Here is a 17,028-nt window from a genome sequence, read left to right as displayed (position 1 = left end):
TTCAAACAATTTGTAATTGATGCTCCCACCCCCCCCAAAAGTCCCTCATTCTATATGGGTTCATTTGGCAGGCAGTTTAAGTTTTGTTGCAGTCATTTTAAAGAAGTCATCTGTGAAATCTTGGTTTTTTAAAAAAGTTCCTGCTGTCCCTTACAATTTAGCACTGAACCATATGAGTTCTAAATCAGGGTTTATTCCCTTTCTGTTTTTCCTTTATTCTAGAGGGCTTATAATTTACCTAGCTGACTGAAGGGCTGAGAAATGATACTAAAATTCCCATTTCATCTGTGGAGAAGAAAAAATTTCAACTGACTTACATTAGCATTTCGGCGTTATTTAAATTTCTAAAAAATAAACATCTAACAGTTTTTAAAGTTTAAAATTGCTTTAAATTCTTAATAGCTAAATTCTGCTTAGATATAATTCAAAAAGAATAATGACTATTTCAGGCCCCTATAAAGGATTGATAAGATACAAAAAAATTCTTCACAAAAAAATCAGAGGCTTTTCAACTATGAAAGGAAGGCATTCCTTGAAAATTGAGGGAGTGAAACTCTTCAGATTTTCTGATGTCTTTTAATTCTTGTGGAAACTGGTACCTCCTTCTACCAGAAGCTGTTAAAGTCCAAATTCTAATATATCTTTAACTGCTAAAAAAAAATTGCTATGAGCCATACAATAGATTCTTCAGAAAAGTGTTAATTTCCCAATTTATGACGATTCCATTTTAGAAATTGCAGAACTGAACAACCTGAATAAATAAATTCAGCACCCACATCTTTTTGAAAGGTAGTATTGATTTTTTAAAAATTTAGTTTGTCCTGTGCTTTTTCTCATTCCTTATATGAAGCCAAGAATGTAGCTTTGGCATTTGATATATGCATATATAACCAGGGATATTGGCCGTTCATCTTTAATTCATATTTTCTGATTTGTGTTGTTACTAGTTTGGAATGAAAAATATTCATTGTCATTCCTCATCTGTAAGGGAAAATTTTTCATACTAACATGTATGTGTGATATAGAGTATAGTCACATATTTATATACACGATCAAACACATTAATTTAGACTTCTGGTTGTTTAAAGCTCCCCTTTTAATTGAAAACTATTAATTAACTCCTTAAAGAATGCTCTCAGGGCTGACAGACTTTTTTTTTGATACATATGCACAGGTAACATCATGGAAAGTGAACGTGTGGACTTCCAAAATGTGTTAAATATGATAAAACAGCTGCTCACAGAAGGTTTCTAACCAGACAGGTGATTGCATGGGTGTGGAGCTCCACCCGGCATGCAACGGATCGCTGTCAGCTGCGGGCACAAGTCTGTTCTTTGTGTGTATATATATATTATATATATATACACAATATATATATTTACATATTTTTTTAAAAGAAAGAAGATATAGAAATGCTCTCCCAGCATGCTTTTTTCTTTTTTTTGCAGGGGGAGCCTTGGCTAGTAATGCAGTATCCTGCCCTGTGCTCTGTTCCTCACATATGCTTGTCCCATGGCCAGAGTTTCATTTCTGTTGCTAGTTAACTCAAAAACTGAGTAAACTAAAGCAAAAGATTTTGAAAAGCGCTTCATTATGTGTGGAAGGAAAGAATCCTTTCTGCGGGTGCTTGCTCGCTTTTCCTTAACCAGCCTGAGACCCTATAAACTGTTTAGCTGCTCTGAAGGCTTCTGTCCGCTCTCCTCAACTCTCTCCATAAGAAAAAGAAAATGCTTACCCAAGGTAAACTGATACTAATTGATAGGTTTTTGGGTAAACAATTGAGAGTAAAAATGAAGCCTTCATAAAGTAGGAGTACAAGTTATTACGAAACAGAGGTACCAAAATGGAATCCCAAACCTACAAACTACTTGGAGACAAAGGCAAAAAGAAACAAAAAAATCATAAGCCTGTTCTGCCTTTCCACACGGTACCCAGAGCTCCTTAGAGGCTGCCCCAAAGGACACATTGTCTGGGATGACTGAAGAAGTGGTATCCTACCCACGAGCCGCCACAAACTGGCCAGCTCCGGTTTACCGGGCTAGTTTCAAAAGCAGGAGAGTCTTGGGTGGGCAAGTCGAATGTCCAAAACCCCAGTGAAAGTGTAAGTTTTCACTCGCACTCATCCTGCTTGCTTTAATTAGATTAAATGCATCTGTTTACTAAGTCCTTGTAATGTCTTGGATACCGAAGAAAATTTTAAACTCTTAAAACGTCGCTAGGTTAAGAAAAGGGAAACTACACTCTCAAGTGCCCCATCCTTGTGAGGCTGGGCTTCGGCCGAAGGCTGAGCCGGGGCATAGCAGGAAGTGGCCGGCCGCATTCCCATTAGGCAAATCTTGGGAGAAATCAGGAAAAAATAACTGTATAAGGCTGATACTATAAACATCCTGGTATAGCGAGAGCCTCCCTAGGACTTATTTTTCAAATATCTGACCACGGGCATGGTGCGGCCCACAGGCAGAGACCAAGTTCTTCCTCTAGGAAAACTGTCCATCAGCGTCTTCCTCAACAAAGTCAATTCCCAGGCTTCCGTTCTGCTAATGTGAGCACGCTTTTTAATATTATTTACTTTGAATAATATAATGTGATAGCGAGTTGGAAAGAGACTTTCAAAACCTGAAACCTGAAAAATACCCAATAGAATTACCTGAGCGCTATTATTTTCTTTGCGTAAAGCAGGGTTTGATTTTTGAGTCTGCAACCAAATTATATGTAAATCCTTGCCAAGTAGAGAGAGGATAAAAAAGAGTGTGCGTTCTCGAATATTATTCTGACTCACCCAATTTCTTGTTTTACCAAATAAAAACTGGGAGGAGGAAAGAGGCATTAAATTAACTTATTACTGTGTGTGAAAGCCAGAAAAAAAAAAATCAGCGAATAAAAAGGTTAGCAAGCCGCTATGATTATACAATGATTTCAGGTGAAAATTACAAAGCTAATATCCTGGTATTTAGTCACTGCCTTCAGTAATGATACAGTTGCCAAGTTTGTATTTGTGCCAATGGAACAAAAGTTGTAAGTGGCATAATGGAAGATAATCTCTTTTTCTTTGTGGCTTTTTTAATTCAGTGTTTTAATCCACCCATTTAATCACACAACATATATCACATTAGTTATAATATTTATAGTGTTTAGGAAAGTTATTATAAATAGATTACAGTGTGGTTGTGGGGTGTATTGGTTGTAGTATTTGTGTGTGTGTGTGTGAACACATCTCAGAGGTATGAAGCAGTTCTAGAGTTTGCACTTGGGAGTGGTTTTACATGAGAATAGTAACCAGATATTTATTTTCAAAATCCCCGTTTGGTTGTTACCAGGCTTGCTCATTATTTTGGAAAAACAAGATTTGGTATCAAAGGGGCCTGATACTTACAGCGTTTAGATCTCTGCCTTCAACCCAGTCTGCGAAGCATTTCTGTTGTTTTAGAGTCCCCAGCGTTGCTAAACCACAAAATGTCTTTAATATGTTTTTTATAAAGTAGTTGAACCATACAGTAAAGATGGGGAAAGGGGGAATTTATAATGGCAGTTAGCGGTTGGGTTCTTCCTTGGCGTGGCCGGAGCGGAGTGGGGGGGGGTGTGATAGCAGGATCTGTGTGGCTTTGGGGGACTGCCCTGCACATAATCATCTCGTGGGAATGTGTCCTCTTACTCCCCACGTCCTAGTCAGGGCTGGGAACTGTAATAGTGAAGGAAATTATAAAGGACAAGAGAGATTGTTTTTCTCTGCCGTATTGCTAGAACGTGGGTCCGGCATTCCTGAGTCTCAGGCTGTCCTTTTCGGAGTCCTTTTCGGAGGAAGGAGGAGTACAGAATTCCTGGACTTCCCAAGCTGGACCCCATAGTCCTGGAAGCTGGGAGGGCCACCCTGGACCTTCCTCAGGGAAAGAGTGAAACCCACCCCCTTGAGAAATCACCCCTGCTTGGGCTCTCTCGGCTTGGTGTCAGCAGCCGTGGAAAGTGAAAGTTGGTCAGGATTTCGGTGAAAAGATTAACCAGAAAACATTTCTACTCCACTTTCTAAAACTGAATTTTCTCATGGGGGCGGGTGGGGGGGAGCTATCCCTAGCAAGAAGAGGCCACAGCAAGATTCTAACACGTAGGGAAGTAATTTTGGAAGATTTCTTAATGGATCCTGTTTTTACCCCCCCTCCCCAAATCGTATGTCATACGGTGGTGGCAGTGGTGTGTGTGTGTGTGTGTGTGTGTGTCTACCACAATTCAAGGCCAAGGTCATGGGGGTCTAGGGAGCCTCCAGGGTGGGTCAGTGGGCAACAGAGGCCCTGGCCAAGCTGCTCCAGCTGCCCCAGCCCAGCCTCGCCCCATGGCCAGTGCCCCTGCCTGGGCCATCCAATCCAAGGTGGAATGAAGTTTCCTGGGAAGCAGGGCACACGAGGAACTTTTGAATTTACCAATGGCATAAAAAGTATATATATTTTTATGACAACGGGCAAGTTTCAATTGGTTGACAGAAATGGCGAGATGTGACGTCAAGGGACACTGGTTAGAATGCCAAGGCCGGCTGGGGGGGGGGGCGGGGAGACAGGCACAGAGAGACACTGGGATGGGGCCCAGGAGGCCTTCTTTCTCTCGGGCCCCTGTCGCGGGCATCCGGGGACAACCAGGTCCATCTGGCTCCGAGAGAGGGCATGCCCAGGCAGGGGGATGGGGTCCGAGCACAGCGACCCCGTGTCGGCGTCCCCAAGCGCCAGAAACCACTCAGGCGCTCCTGCGGAGCAGGCAGAAAAAGCAGCTGCGGCCTTCTTGTCACTCTAACCAGTGTCCGGGCCCTGGAGCCCGGCTGGTCGCGACCGCGGGAGAGGGCGCGGGAAGGAACCGCGCGGCCCGTGTGCAGCAGTGTCGTCGTCCGGCTCCAAGATAGCAAAGCTGCGGCCTAGAACTTCTCCCCGCAGCTCCTGCGCCCTGGGCCGGGGGAGCAGGAAGTTGTTTCTGCGGGGAAGGAAGAGAGCGAGGTTGGAGCCGGGCAGCGGCTCCGGGCACGGTGCCCCCGCCCATCCCATGCCTCCCCGGGCACCGTGAGGGCCCCCCTCCACCAGACACCTTGCGCCCCCCCATCTCTGGGCACAGTGCGCTGCCCCCCTCCACTTCACAGGATCCTCTGAACCCCGCCTCCCACACCACTGGGCACCGCGGCCCTCCCGCAGCCGGGCGGGCGGTGTTGGGACGAGCCGCCGCGGGGTCCTCCTGGTGCGCGCCCTGCCCCGGGGGAAGCCCGCTGCCACCGTCGACCCCCAACCCCTGACCCGGAGCCTCGTCTAGAACTCCACGGCGAACACTAGCCTCGCTGGGATGAGCCCGGAGACCTGGCCGCACTCCGCGGCTCGCACGGGGCTGCGTTCAGGCCAGGGACCGTGGGTTCGCCCCGGGTCCCCAAGCCGGGCCCGAGCGTGCGCGCGCGCGCCCCGCTGCCCGCAATCATGGCAGCCGGCGCCTCGGAGCGCAGCCGCCGAGCGCGCTCCGGCAGCCGCCTCGGTGCCAGGGCGGCGGGGGCGGGCCGCGGCCGGGACGTGCGGGCCGCCGGGCGCGAAGCAGAAGGCTGATGAGTCCCCGCGGCACGGTGCCCCCTACCCCGCGGCGGCAGGCGGCCGGGACCGCGCGGGCGGGGAGCCCCCGGGGCGGCGTGCCCGCGGGGGCGCGCACGCGGGGCTGCGGGCCCAGGCGCGGGGCCCGGGCGGCGAATCCGCTGCTCGCGCCGCCCGCCCCGCCTGCGCGCGCCGGCCCCGGGAGGAGGGTGCGCGGCGGAGGGTGGGTTGGGGGGGGCGGCGGGGAGGGGCCGCGCCCGGTCCTCACCCGCAGCGGGCACGGCCGGGGGCCCCGGGCGGCCTTGTTGGTATTCCGGGCACAGCCGAAGCCCTGACCTCCCCGCGGAGCAGGGGCGCCCGGGAGCGCGTCACGGCCGCTGCCCCCGGGCGGTCTCCTCGGGCTGCGGGGCCGTAGGCGCCTTGCTTCCCCGTCCCCTCCTCTCCAGGTCCCCCGTACCCCCTCCCCCGCCCTGATCCGGCGGCGAAGGGGTGGGCAGGGAAACGCGCTCTCTGGGACAGGTGCCAACTCCGAGACAAAAGACATAAAATAGGCGGCAACGGGGGAAGCGCGGCCGGCGCGCTCGGGCGGGGACGGAGGCGCCGCGGGGGCCGCATCCTCGGTGCCGACCCGGGAAAGTTTGGGAAGTCGCCGCGGCGGCTTCGCAGCGGCGGGGGACACACGGGCCGGGCCGCCCTCCGCGCCGCGCTCGCCCTCTCCGCGCCGCTGCTGAATAATTCATGGCGCGGCCGCCGGCCATTAGCATGCACCGGGCGCGCGGCGCGTCTGTGCCCAGCCGCCGCCGCCGCATTCGGCGCCCCGGCCGCACTAGACGAGCGGCCGCGCGGAGGCCGGGCCCGCGTTGGCCCCGCGCTCGCCCGCCGGCCCGCCGGCCCGGCGGCTTTCATTGTGCCCCGGGCCCGCGCCGCCCGGCCGTCCGGTGACCGTCCGCACCCCGCAGCGCGCCCGACGGCCCGGCGCTGGAAGTTCGGGCCCGCGGAGCCCGGCCGCCAGCCCCGGGATGCACGTGAACTTGGAGAAAGTCGCGGGGCGCGCCGGCGCGGACCTCCGCTGCAGGGCGTGGGCGTCCCCGGCCCCGCGCGCTTTCGTTTTCGTCCGGGACAAAGGTCCCTCGCGGCGCAGGTCGCGGACGTGGAGATCGTGTCCTGCGGGCCACTCTGCGGGGAGGTCCGGTCGTTCAACACGGGGAAGCCGGAGCCAGGAGAAGTGGAGCAGCGCGGTCCGAGGCGCGGCGCGGGACCAGGGGAGTGGGGCCTGGCCGTGCGCTTCGCCCGCGCCGTCCCGGAGCTGTCGCGCCCCTGCCACGAGTTGTGGGACATGGCACCGCTTTGCTCTCTGCCCTTTCGCCGCGTGAAGGAGAGAATCACTTGGAACCCACGACTCAGACCGATGGCCGAGGGCCTGTGCAGCCGTGGGCACGATAGCGCAGCGCCGGCTGCGTCCGGGCGCGTCCCTCCGGCAAGGGCAGAGCGCCCCTGTCTCGATTGGGTTCACTCTCGATTCTTGAGGCCGGTAAGTGCATTTCTCACTTTCGCTACTTAGTGAATATTTAAATATTAATGAAGGGATTTCTAAGAAGAGCCCTTCTGTAGGGCAGGCCTTCCACAGACCAGGGGACCCGGGAAGGAGGTCGTTCTTGAACCTGAAGCCGCACCAGCTTGCAAGAACTCCATGGCCGTCATTAAAATTCTGGAACTTGGAATTTGTGAAATACAGCTTCCGATCTCAGGTGTGTGCCGGCCATTTGCCAGAGAGAATTTTGTTGAACACATAAAATACCGTTAGCAGGCATCTTACGTAGAATAGAAGGAAACGAGAACACATCTGTTTTTAGATTAGATGTGTTCGGAAAGGTTAATTGGAAGCTACAGTCCAGCAGTGCTTCTTATTTTTTTCTGCTGCTCAGGCATTTATGAAGAGCTGGTTTAGGGCGGCCCTCGGTCAAGCACTGGCCGATCGGGCCGGTGGAGTGAAAGCCCTGTGCGTGGAAGCTGCTGTTTATGGTGGCATAAAACGAAAAACAACTCATAACTTTTCATAATAAATCCCCCTTTATAGGTGGGTCACATACGGGCCCAGCCGGCAGCCCTGGGGAATTTGTGGGGAGCAAGAAAGGGGGTGGAGGAATGCACATTGGCCGTAATTACAGGGTTTTAAGGTAACACTGAAATTAATTTCTTCAGAGTTGGGCTTCAGAGGCCAAGGCAGCCTCTGCAGGCCAGCACTATGTTCATTTTATTTTAGTTTGTCGGTTCTAGCTATTTGGGATTTTCAAATGCTTGTTTGTACTTGCGTGTACCTATCCTGTTAAAATGAAACCTGTAACTGGGGGGGATTAACCCGGTTTTTGCTATGATCATATCGCAGGTGTGATTTCCCCTCTGCTCTCCCCCATCTTATTGATGTGGTTTGGACAACCTTGCTGGGTGCCTTGACCACAAAATAATGGGGAGGGGGGCCTGTTTCCATAACACCCCGGAGTGTGAGCTGGCACTCGGAGGCTGTGTTTCCGGGAACGTGGACAGAGGCCTGAGTAGCCCAGGCCTGCCTCATGCCTCCCTCTCCCCGGGCTGCCTGGTTTCCAGATCTGAGGGGAGAACCCAGAGGGACAAGGAGACCACTTCAGTAAGGTCTTGCCCACCTGGCGCCGAGGCTGAAAGTTTGCTTCGTACTGTAGAGCTATCCTCGCCATCTTTTTTTGCTAGGCCATCCTCTGCTCCCTCGGTCCCCTGTTTTACATTTGTATTTATGACTTTATCAGAGGCAGTTAGCAGACATGAAACCCGGGGGTGGGACATTGGGGAGTGATCTCAGAAACCGGGGCGCAGCTGCGGAAGGCATGCCAGCTCGGCCGCGAGCTGCTGCTTGCCGTGGCATTGGCGGTGACGGGTTAGTAATTACGGAAAGCCCAGCTTCTGTTGGGGCCTTGCCTGTAAAATGCGGGAGACGTTTTCCCAGGTCCACAGATGACCCGTAACGGAGCACACGATGGGCAGGGATGGTGTGGCGTTCTGCTCAGACTGTCGGGAATCCCCCAGGATTAAAACAGACCCCGAAACAAGGGGCATGCGTTGCTCCCTCTCCGCGGGCCTGCGGGCCATACGCTGGGAGCTGGGCAAGGCCTGAGCATCCGAGGGCCACTCAGTGGGGGGTTGCTGTTCGTCACAGCTCCAGAGGTCCATCGCCCGCCCCGTGTGTGCTCCGGGCAAAGGGAATGTGATGGGGCTGAGAGTCCACTGCCAACATCGGGGCCTGCCCCGCAGACGGAGGCCCTGCCTCGGCACCAAGCCATCCTGTCCTGCCGTCGTCCTGTCCTTAGAGCCAGCCCAGTTCCACTGGAGACTCCCAGTGGAGACCCGGGTCCCGCCAGGGGCTTCTTACTACGTAGGGATGTCTCACCCGGATAAGAATGTATTTTTGAGGACGAGGACACAAGACGAGGTTCGGAAAATGAAACTGGCGCCTGTCTGGTTTTTATCACTCTGGATTTAAGGGAAAGAATGTGCTAAGCAGGGGACAGGGTCTTGTGGACCGGGGCGGGCTGGCGGGAGGACGGCCTTCGTGTTCTTGCTTTTGTTTTCAACCAGGGCCGGGCCCGGCGTGGCCCCTGGCCTGCACTGGGGCCTTGCCGTGCCCCGCCTCTGGCCACTTGAGGCCCCCGATTCTGGCCTGGGCGTCTCCAGGGTGTGGGTGAAGCTGGCTGCCCAGGTCTCACACGCCGCCTGAACAGGTGCAGACAACATCTTGCTTGGCTCCACGGAAACAGCAGGGAGCTTTGCGGCGGGGCTGCTTTCGGGTCCCTGTGGCCACCGTGGATGACGCCATGCACGGGTCTCACTTGCTCCCATTCTCACCCCGGCGTGGACGAGGCCTGACCGGAAGGCAGAAGGTGGGGCCCAGGGAGGGGCCAGAGGGCTTTGCCCACCCTGACGGTCACCCTGCCTGGGTGGGTGCTCCTTGGTGTCCGGGGAAACCGACATGTGCCTCAAGCGAGGGATGGTGCTCGGGAAGGGAAGGAGGCCCCAGAAGCCGGGCAGGAAAACATCTTAAAAGCATCACACCTGGCTGTTGTCGGGCTGGGAGGGTGTATCTGCATGTCTGGGGAGAACAGAGAATGCCCTTGCGGAAATCCCGTGAAGGGGGGGCTGTCCTAGCTCACGTCCAGGCAGCTCCCATCCGGCCCCCACCCCAGGCTCACCATGAGACCCTGGACAAGTGGCATCACCTCCCGGGACTGCACCCCAAGCTCTAGAGCAAAAATAAGAATCCCAACCTCAGAGGGTGATTCGGAAGGTTCAGACAACATTATTTCCACAGACCACGGTTCCTGGCACGCGGCAGGGACGCCGTAAATGGCTGTTGTAATTGTTTTCATTGTAAATAGTGATCGCCACTTTTATTGCTGGTTATTATTATATTTTTGAGTTTCTAAGAAGCAGGGAACCTAGTTTTGGTTTCATTAGAAAGGACACCTGAGGGTTTACCATCCCCACCCCCCCCCACCCCCCAGGTGGTAGCGAAAGTGAACCTTGATCTTTTCAACATAGAGTGTCAGGAACTTGCAAAGCCAGGGCTTCCCTTACCCCAGGGACTTGGCTTAGGGACGTGCTTACGGAGGAGGTGCCCCTTCCTCGGCACCTAGGAAGTCGAGACCTCCCCAGTGATGGCACCTGAGGAGCCCACCTGGGCGCTGGCCCCAGGGGGCCGACCAGGGCGAGACAAGGGCAAGACACCGTGACTCAGGGGTCCAGAGTGGCCCACCCCAGCCGCCAGCCTCCTTGCGGGCAATGCAGGTAGCAGTTGGATGGGAGGGTTTCACCACTCTGACGAGCTAATTGTTCTTTGGCCCCATACAAGCGAACGTTTACCAAAACGCTTGCTTTGGGAGAATTTTCTCTCTCAGCTGATCATCCAGGAAGACCCAGCAAGATTGCCCTTTCTCAAAACATCTTGTTGGAACAAGAAAGAACCCCAGATGGTACCAGCCATGCTTTCTGATGTTACGGAGCCGAGGAGGGAGAAAAAGCAACAATTGTCTCTGGGCAAAGACAATGGACCTTTTATATGAAATATTTATTTTCAGGGCTGACCAGTGTCCCGTTGGCTGGGCCAGTGGAGCGCCAGTGTCTGAGCATCACAGGTCCTGAGAACTGAGTCAGGGATGAGATTTACAGAAAAGGAAAAAAAGAAAGTCCCCTGACCTGTGGTTCTTGGGAAATTTCAGTGGGAATGTCTGGCTTTTTTTTTTTTTTTTTTAATCGAGTGGAGTTTAAACTTTCACAAGTTTATTTTTTCTTCCTCTGTGATTTCTTCTGCAAGGCCACAGGGGCATGTTGGCAAGCATTGGAAAGGTAGCCAGGTCGGCCTTTGTCTGCTGGGAGATGGCAGAATGGAAGTGAGACAAACTCACTTTGTCGGAGTTTAAGAAGAGGAAGGGTCTGTCCCCAGGGGGTGGGGGGAAGCCACCAAGAGCAATTGGGGACAATATTTGTGATTCTCTGGTGTCCTTCACTCCTCCCCTAATCCTGTTCTCCGATGAACTTGGGATCTGGCCTGACTTGGCGAAGCCACACATGGTCTCTCGAACACCCTTCCAGCTGGACAAGCCTGGCGGCCCAGAGTTGAGCCGGATGGACATTTTCTGAAGAAACAGAAGGAACGGGATTTTACTCTGAGGCCCTCTTAGGAGCCACCTCCATCTTCCCCGCTGTGTGGCTGCCGGTGGCGCTAGAGCTGCCGACCCTGGCTTCTGCCGACCCAAGGTCCAGCTTCAGTGCAGCCAGGAAGGCGCCCTGGGAAGCAAGGCCTGGATCCCAGGCTCACGTTAGGGACTCCGGGAGGAACTGATCAGGCTGGGGCTCGTGATGGAAACATCGGAGAATCAGTCTTCCTGGCGTTGGGAAGGCCGTGGCGGACAATCGGCCGAGACCCCCCCCAGCAGCTTAGGGGGTCCTCAGACTGGTAGGCGGAGGACAGAAGAGGGAGTGGCCCCGATCAGGGTGGACGAAGACGGGCCCCTCCCTGTCAGGCTTCCCCTTTACCCCAAAGACTTGGTTGGCAAATTATAATATCTGGCTTCAAAAATGAGGTTTTGTTTTTTAAATCGCTGTCGCATCTTTAAAAAAACAAAAATCCTGGAACCTCTTAGCTGTGGTCTGTTTCACCTTCTGCATTAACCTCCCCCCCAAAAAATGCTATGAAGAGAGTTCTCTTTGGGGGGTAACCGTAACAGTCTCTGAGGCCACGAGTAGAGTTGGTAAGATTGAAATGGAAAAGACTGAAATCTCCTGACATGAGGCAGAACAACCGTAAAACACAAGCTTTTATTTACTGGGTTTTTTTGTTTGTTTGTTTGTTTTAACGGAGAGGGGTTTGAAAGTAAAATGCTGCAAAGTCTCACTGTGAAATTTTGGACGGGAAACTTGTTTCGGTCCGTATGCAGGAGTCTTGCCTTTAGGGATGGCTCAGAATCCCTGTGGATGGATAAATCGGGCACCTCTGCAAACGGCCGGCCAGGCCCACTGTTGAATCAGCGGCTAAGAGGTTTTCTGAGTAGATATATGACCCCAGAGGTGATGGTTATTACTGCTGAATGAGCCTGGTAGTTGTGGTGAGAAAATGTGGGCATGGGACGTACAAAGTAAAGGCCAAATTTTCTTTTTCTGTTTTTGGAGTAATAGAATTTCCCCTTAAGATGGAAAACAAGAATGTTGTCCCTGTTGCCCCGGTTTCTAAAGGCAGGGCTGGGTTTTTCTGCGAATCGCCCTTCCTTTAATTCTAGGATGTCAGATGGTTAGGAAGAGCATTTAGCTGAAATATTTACCTGCTGATTTGGGGCTCTTAAATCTAGATTCGTCTTTCATGTGTTTAAGAGCGATATTTACATTCAAATCAGCCTTTTATAATTACATTTTAAATTATAATGAAATGATGGAGCCGGGGCTTCAGTCTTCCATATGTTTTGACAGTAAGAGACGCACTGGTGGGTTGCATATCACATCACCAGCCCTGGGCTCCGAGCAGGCGTGAACAGGCACCAGACACGCAGGTGCCGGCCTGCAGGGCCACATGTGTGTCCTGAGGATGTCAGGGTCCATGCGTGTCACCTGTGGAGCCCTCCCCGCCCTGCCAGGAGGAGAAGGACTTGTGGATGGGGATTCTGGCCCCGGCACTGTGGCTTGGCTGCCAAACCTCACAGCATGCAGTGCATCCGAGAAGGGCCTGGTCTGGGCCTGGCTGCCCCTCCGCCCTGGCTGATGTCTTGTGTCCCGGACCCCACGCTGGCCCGCAGGCCTTGGGGCGGAGGCCTTTATCTCCTGGGCAGCCAGCTGGGCACAGCAGCGGCCACTTCTGGTCGTGGTGATAGTGTGTGTGGTGTGTGAGAGTGTGTGTGTGTGTGTGTGTGTGTGTGTGTGTGTGTGTGTGTGTCGGGGAGGCCGGGTGAGGGAGGGTGCCCACCTCCTCCTTTCAGGGCGGCCCCCAAACGGCCCCGCAGTTTTCAGTGGCTTTCCCCATGGATCATGGGGGACGCTCTCCTCCCGGGGCCAGGCTGTTGGCAGCCGTGCCAAGCCGTTCCTGGAATGGAATTCCCAGCGTTCCTGGTCGGGCGCGTGGCATCGGAATCCTACCTGCTTTGTCTCTGGCATCAGCTGGTGAGCTAGTCACGTGGCCGCGTGCGTGAGACCAGAGCCCGAAGATCAGAGGGCGCCTCCTGGCCTCTTCCTTCTCGCTCCCCCCCCCACCCCCCGGCCTTGTGCTTCGGGCATGGCCATCTCTGCACAGGCATAAAGCAGTATTAAAATAAAACGTCCTCCAGGCAGCCGGGGCGCGGGGGGAGCTCCCAGCCACAGAAAGGCCCGTAAGCCGGGGAGCAACCCAGGGCCCACGAGCGAACTCTGGCCTCGGCGGCCCAGCCTCGGTCACTCCACGCGGTCCCTTCCACCCCCAGAGCTGGCCCTGCCTGCCCGGGGACCCTGCCCACACTGTCAGCCTTGTGGCTCACCCTGCACAGGGACAGCCAGGCGGTCATCGCCTCAGCTCCTGTCCACAGAAAGGGCCGATGGAGAGACCTGGGCAGGCTGGCCAAGCGGCCACGGCCCGTGCCTGCAGGAGAGGGCCGCCGGGTCCGGTAAATCTCCAAGTGAGAGTGCCTGGGTTAGAACCTCAAGCCCAGTGACCCAGGCCAGGCACGGGTCACCTTTCCTCGCTGTGGTGGAAGATTTGCCTCGGTGAAACTGGTGGATTTGTGACGGTCTGAATGGGGTGTGGTGATGGGCCTGGAGCCCGACCCTGGGCCCCTCGCCGCGGCCTGGCTGTGTGCATTTTTCATTGTGTCGTCACAGCAGCCCTGAGTGGCTGGAGCTGGGACCCCCGTCCCGTGTACTCATGGGGAAACTGAGGCCGGGAGAGGTGGCGTGGCTTGCCCGGGGTTAGGTGGCCACTTGGACCCAAGGCTGGGTTCAAGCCAGTGGTCCGGCTCTCGAGCCTGACGGCATAACCTCCCAGGGCATCGGCTAGAGTGGGCTCGCTCCAGGGGATCCCGGGGAGCACAGCCGGGGTGCTGGCTGCCGCCTGCCCCTCGGCCGGGCCCAGCGTGGGAACAATGTGGCCTCTATCCCCGGAGCAGCCCAGCCAGGCAGGCGGCTCGCAACATGGCGCCCAGGGCCGCGCCGCCTGTCCACGGGGAGGGCTGGCGCCCGGGCACGGCCCGGCTCCCGGCGTCCTCCTCAGGCCGGCCGCTGAGTGGCCAGACGCTCCTGCTGCCCCCTCCTTCTCCCGCTTGGCCAGCCGCCCCCCCCCCCCCGGTGGTGGGTTTCGGGGTCCGGCCCACCCGCCTCTGCCACGTCTGCCATCCTCCCGGCACCCATGAGCATCTTTCAAAAATTCCCGGTGGGCGGGGCTGAGCCGTAGCGGCCGCCTCTGGCCCCCCCTCCCCGGGCAGCCAGTGCCAGATGAGAGCAGGAGACAAAAGTAGCATTTTCCTCGTCCTCCTGGGCTGGCAGCGGGGCCTCCCCAGCACCACTTGGCTCGGGCAGCCCTGCCTCTGGGTGCCGGGGTGGCCGAGGCCCAGGCCGCGCCGGCCAGGACCGAGGAACCGATGGACGATGGTGGCCAGAGACCAGGCGCCTGAGGGCCTGTTGGACGGGGGCTGGCACCTGGGCACGGCCTGCTGGCCAGCGGCCCCTGCCCTCCTCTGCTTGCCACGGTGACCAGCCGGCCGGGTGAGGGACACCGTTTTCACTTCCCTGCTTTTGAGAACCTCCTCATCCTGCACCTCGGGTAAGTCTCCTTCTTCCCTTCTCTCGCGCTGGAGATAAGCCGAGGGCTCTGCCATCTTGTGCTCGGTGCCTGTTACGTTTCCTTCCCTCTAATTGGTTATCCGAAATTCAAAATTCTATTTCAGACCGCCCCCAGCCCCCCACATCTTCAGTGAAGTGAGCCCTTCCAAAAACTGCAGGGAAGATGCAGCAGCCGGACCCATTTATTTTTAAGACCCAAAGCTGTAGGCTTCAGAAATCACAATAAAAATGAATGTTTGTTATTTCACAGTAGCTGCATGTTCAATTACAATTTGAACAAATGTTTCAGGAGGCATTAACGGGCACGGTCTACTCTCTCGTGCTCAGTTATGTCGGTTTTTTGGGGGGAGGTCTTATCATCGTCCTCATTATTATGATTTTAATTTTTGGCGACGCCAGGAGTGGCAGAGGGAAAAACACCAGAAACATCCATGCTCCTCCCAGCAAACTCCTCGGCAGGCAGGGCCAGGCTGGCACACGGGAGGGTGGATTCTGCTTTGAGAAACAGAGGCCCTTTCATTTTGTCCGGCATCTTTAATGCTGCCATGTCCACAGTTGAGCGATCCAGTTTCTTTCTCCCTTTTATTTTATTTTATTTTTTGGGAGGGAGGGGGGATAAAAGGAAGCTCTTTTCGGCGCTCAGCTTAGTGTGGGGAAAATCTTTTAGGTTGTTTTGGGCTTTGTATTTTAAGCACTTATTTAAGCCCGGGGGTTCCAGCTAACATTGCTGTGACGGTTCCTAACCACCCTGCCCACAGACGGCTTCTGGGGTGCATGTGGGCACGTCCACCAGACCAACCCTTGGGGGCCCTGAGTGGTCCCAGGGCCTGCCTGTGCCCTGATCTCATCCTGGTTTCGCATTTGCAGAGCTGTGGCCCAAGGCATCCTGACCATCCAGGGCCTGAACCGTGGCCAGCGGGGCAGGGAGTAGAGTCCCTTGAAGACCTTTGGGTCCCTGGGCCACGCCACCACTGCCGTCTGGGAGCTGGGTTCCGTGACTGCCTGAGTTTCTCTGTTGGTCCCAGAACCTTTGCATTTAAAAGGTGGGCTTTGCAGGGTTCGGCTCGAGTTCACCTCCACCCTCTGGCAGGCTGACAAAAGCACCGCAGACACGGCCCGGTTTCCCCACGTTTGAGGGTAGCAGCCAGGGTCTTGATTTATGGAAAATGGAAAATCAGGCCCCGAAAGTTCTGAATTGCAACGAAGAGGAAAATTCCCGCGTGAATACGTTTTTGTTTTCCTGATTCGGAGGCATTGGGGTCCTGTTTGTGCAGGCCTGAGCAGCTGGCTGGAGCAGACACCACCAAATATTGAGACTGAGCTCGGCGCGCACGAGGAATATCTGCGCCTGCTTTTGTTCTTAGATTCGACAGCAGTCGATCCTGGAGGATTTGGGGCTGCAGATACAGGCGTATAGAGCAGAGATAATTAAAACATTTTCATGATTATGACAGCCACATTCTGCTGCTGCGAGCTGGAAGATCACTCCACCCAGATATTTAGCAAGCACCAAATAAAACACTGGTGACAAAATAAAAGTAATAGAAAAAAAACCTGTGATAAATTCTAAAGGCAAAAGAGGCAACGGGATAGAGAGAGGTTGGTGGGGGGGGGGAGGGAAGGTTCATCATTTTTAAAGAATTTATACTTTTAATAGCTGCCCACTCCTCGTTTTTAAAATTTGTATTATAATAAAATTATAGTTTTATTATAATGAATGTAGGTGAATAGGCCTTTAATCCTAAATCCTGAAATGACAGGCAGATTTCCTGAGCATTAACTCGTCTTATTTTTGGACAAGGTAGAGGCAAGCGGCGTAAAGTCAATTAATTTCCATAAATGAGCATTTTCATCCTAAATCAGTATTTCCCACCGAGATTATGTTCAATCTAATGGTTTTAATATATATGGATAACGCATTCTCCAGCATACACCTTATATAGTTGAGATAGTTACATGGGATCGATTATCACCTTCGTTTTTTAACTCTGGTAATAATACTTTACCTCCCCCAAATCAGTAAAATTCCACAGAATCTTTTTTTTTTTTTTTTTAAATCAGGCAAAAGTATCAGCATTCTCCATGGCACCCAGTACTTCTCAGCAGTATTTTTTTTTTTTTTTAAGAAAGTACCACACATAGCAGTTTTCACATCATCGCTTCTATA

Source organism: Stenella coeruleoalba (genome assembly GCF_951394435.1).
Source record: "Stenella coeruleoalba genome assembly, chromosome: 11".
NCBI lineage: Eukaryota > Metazoa > Chordata > Mammalia > Artiodactyla > Delphinidae > Stenella > Stenella coeruleoalba.
This window is presented reverse-complemented; position numbering follows the sequence as displayed.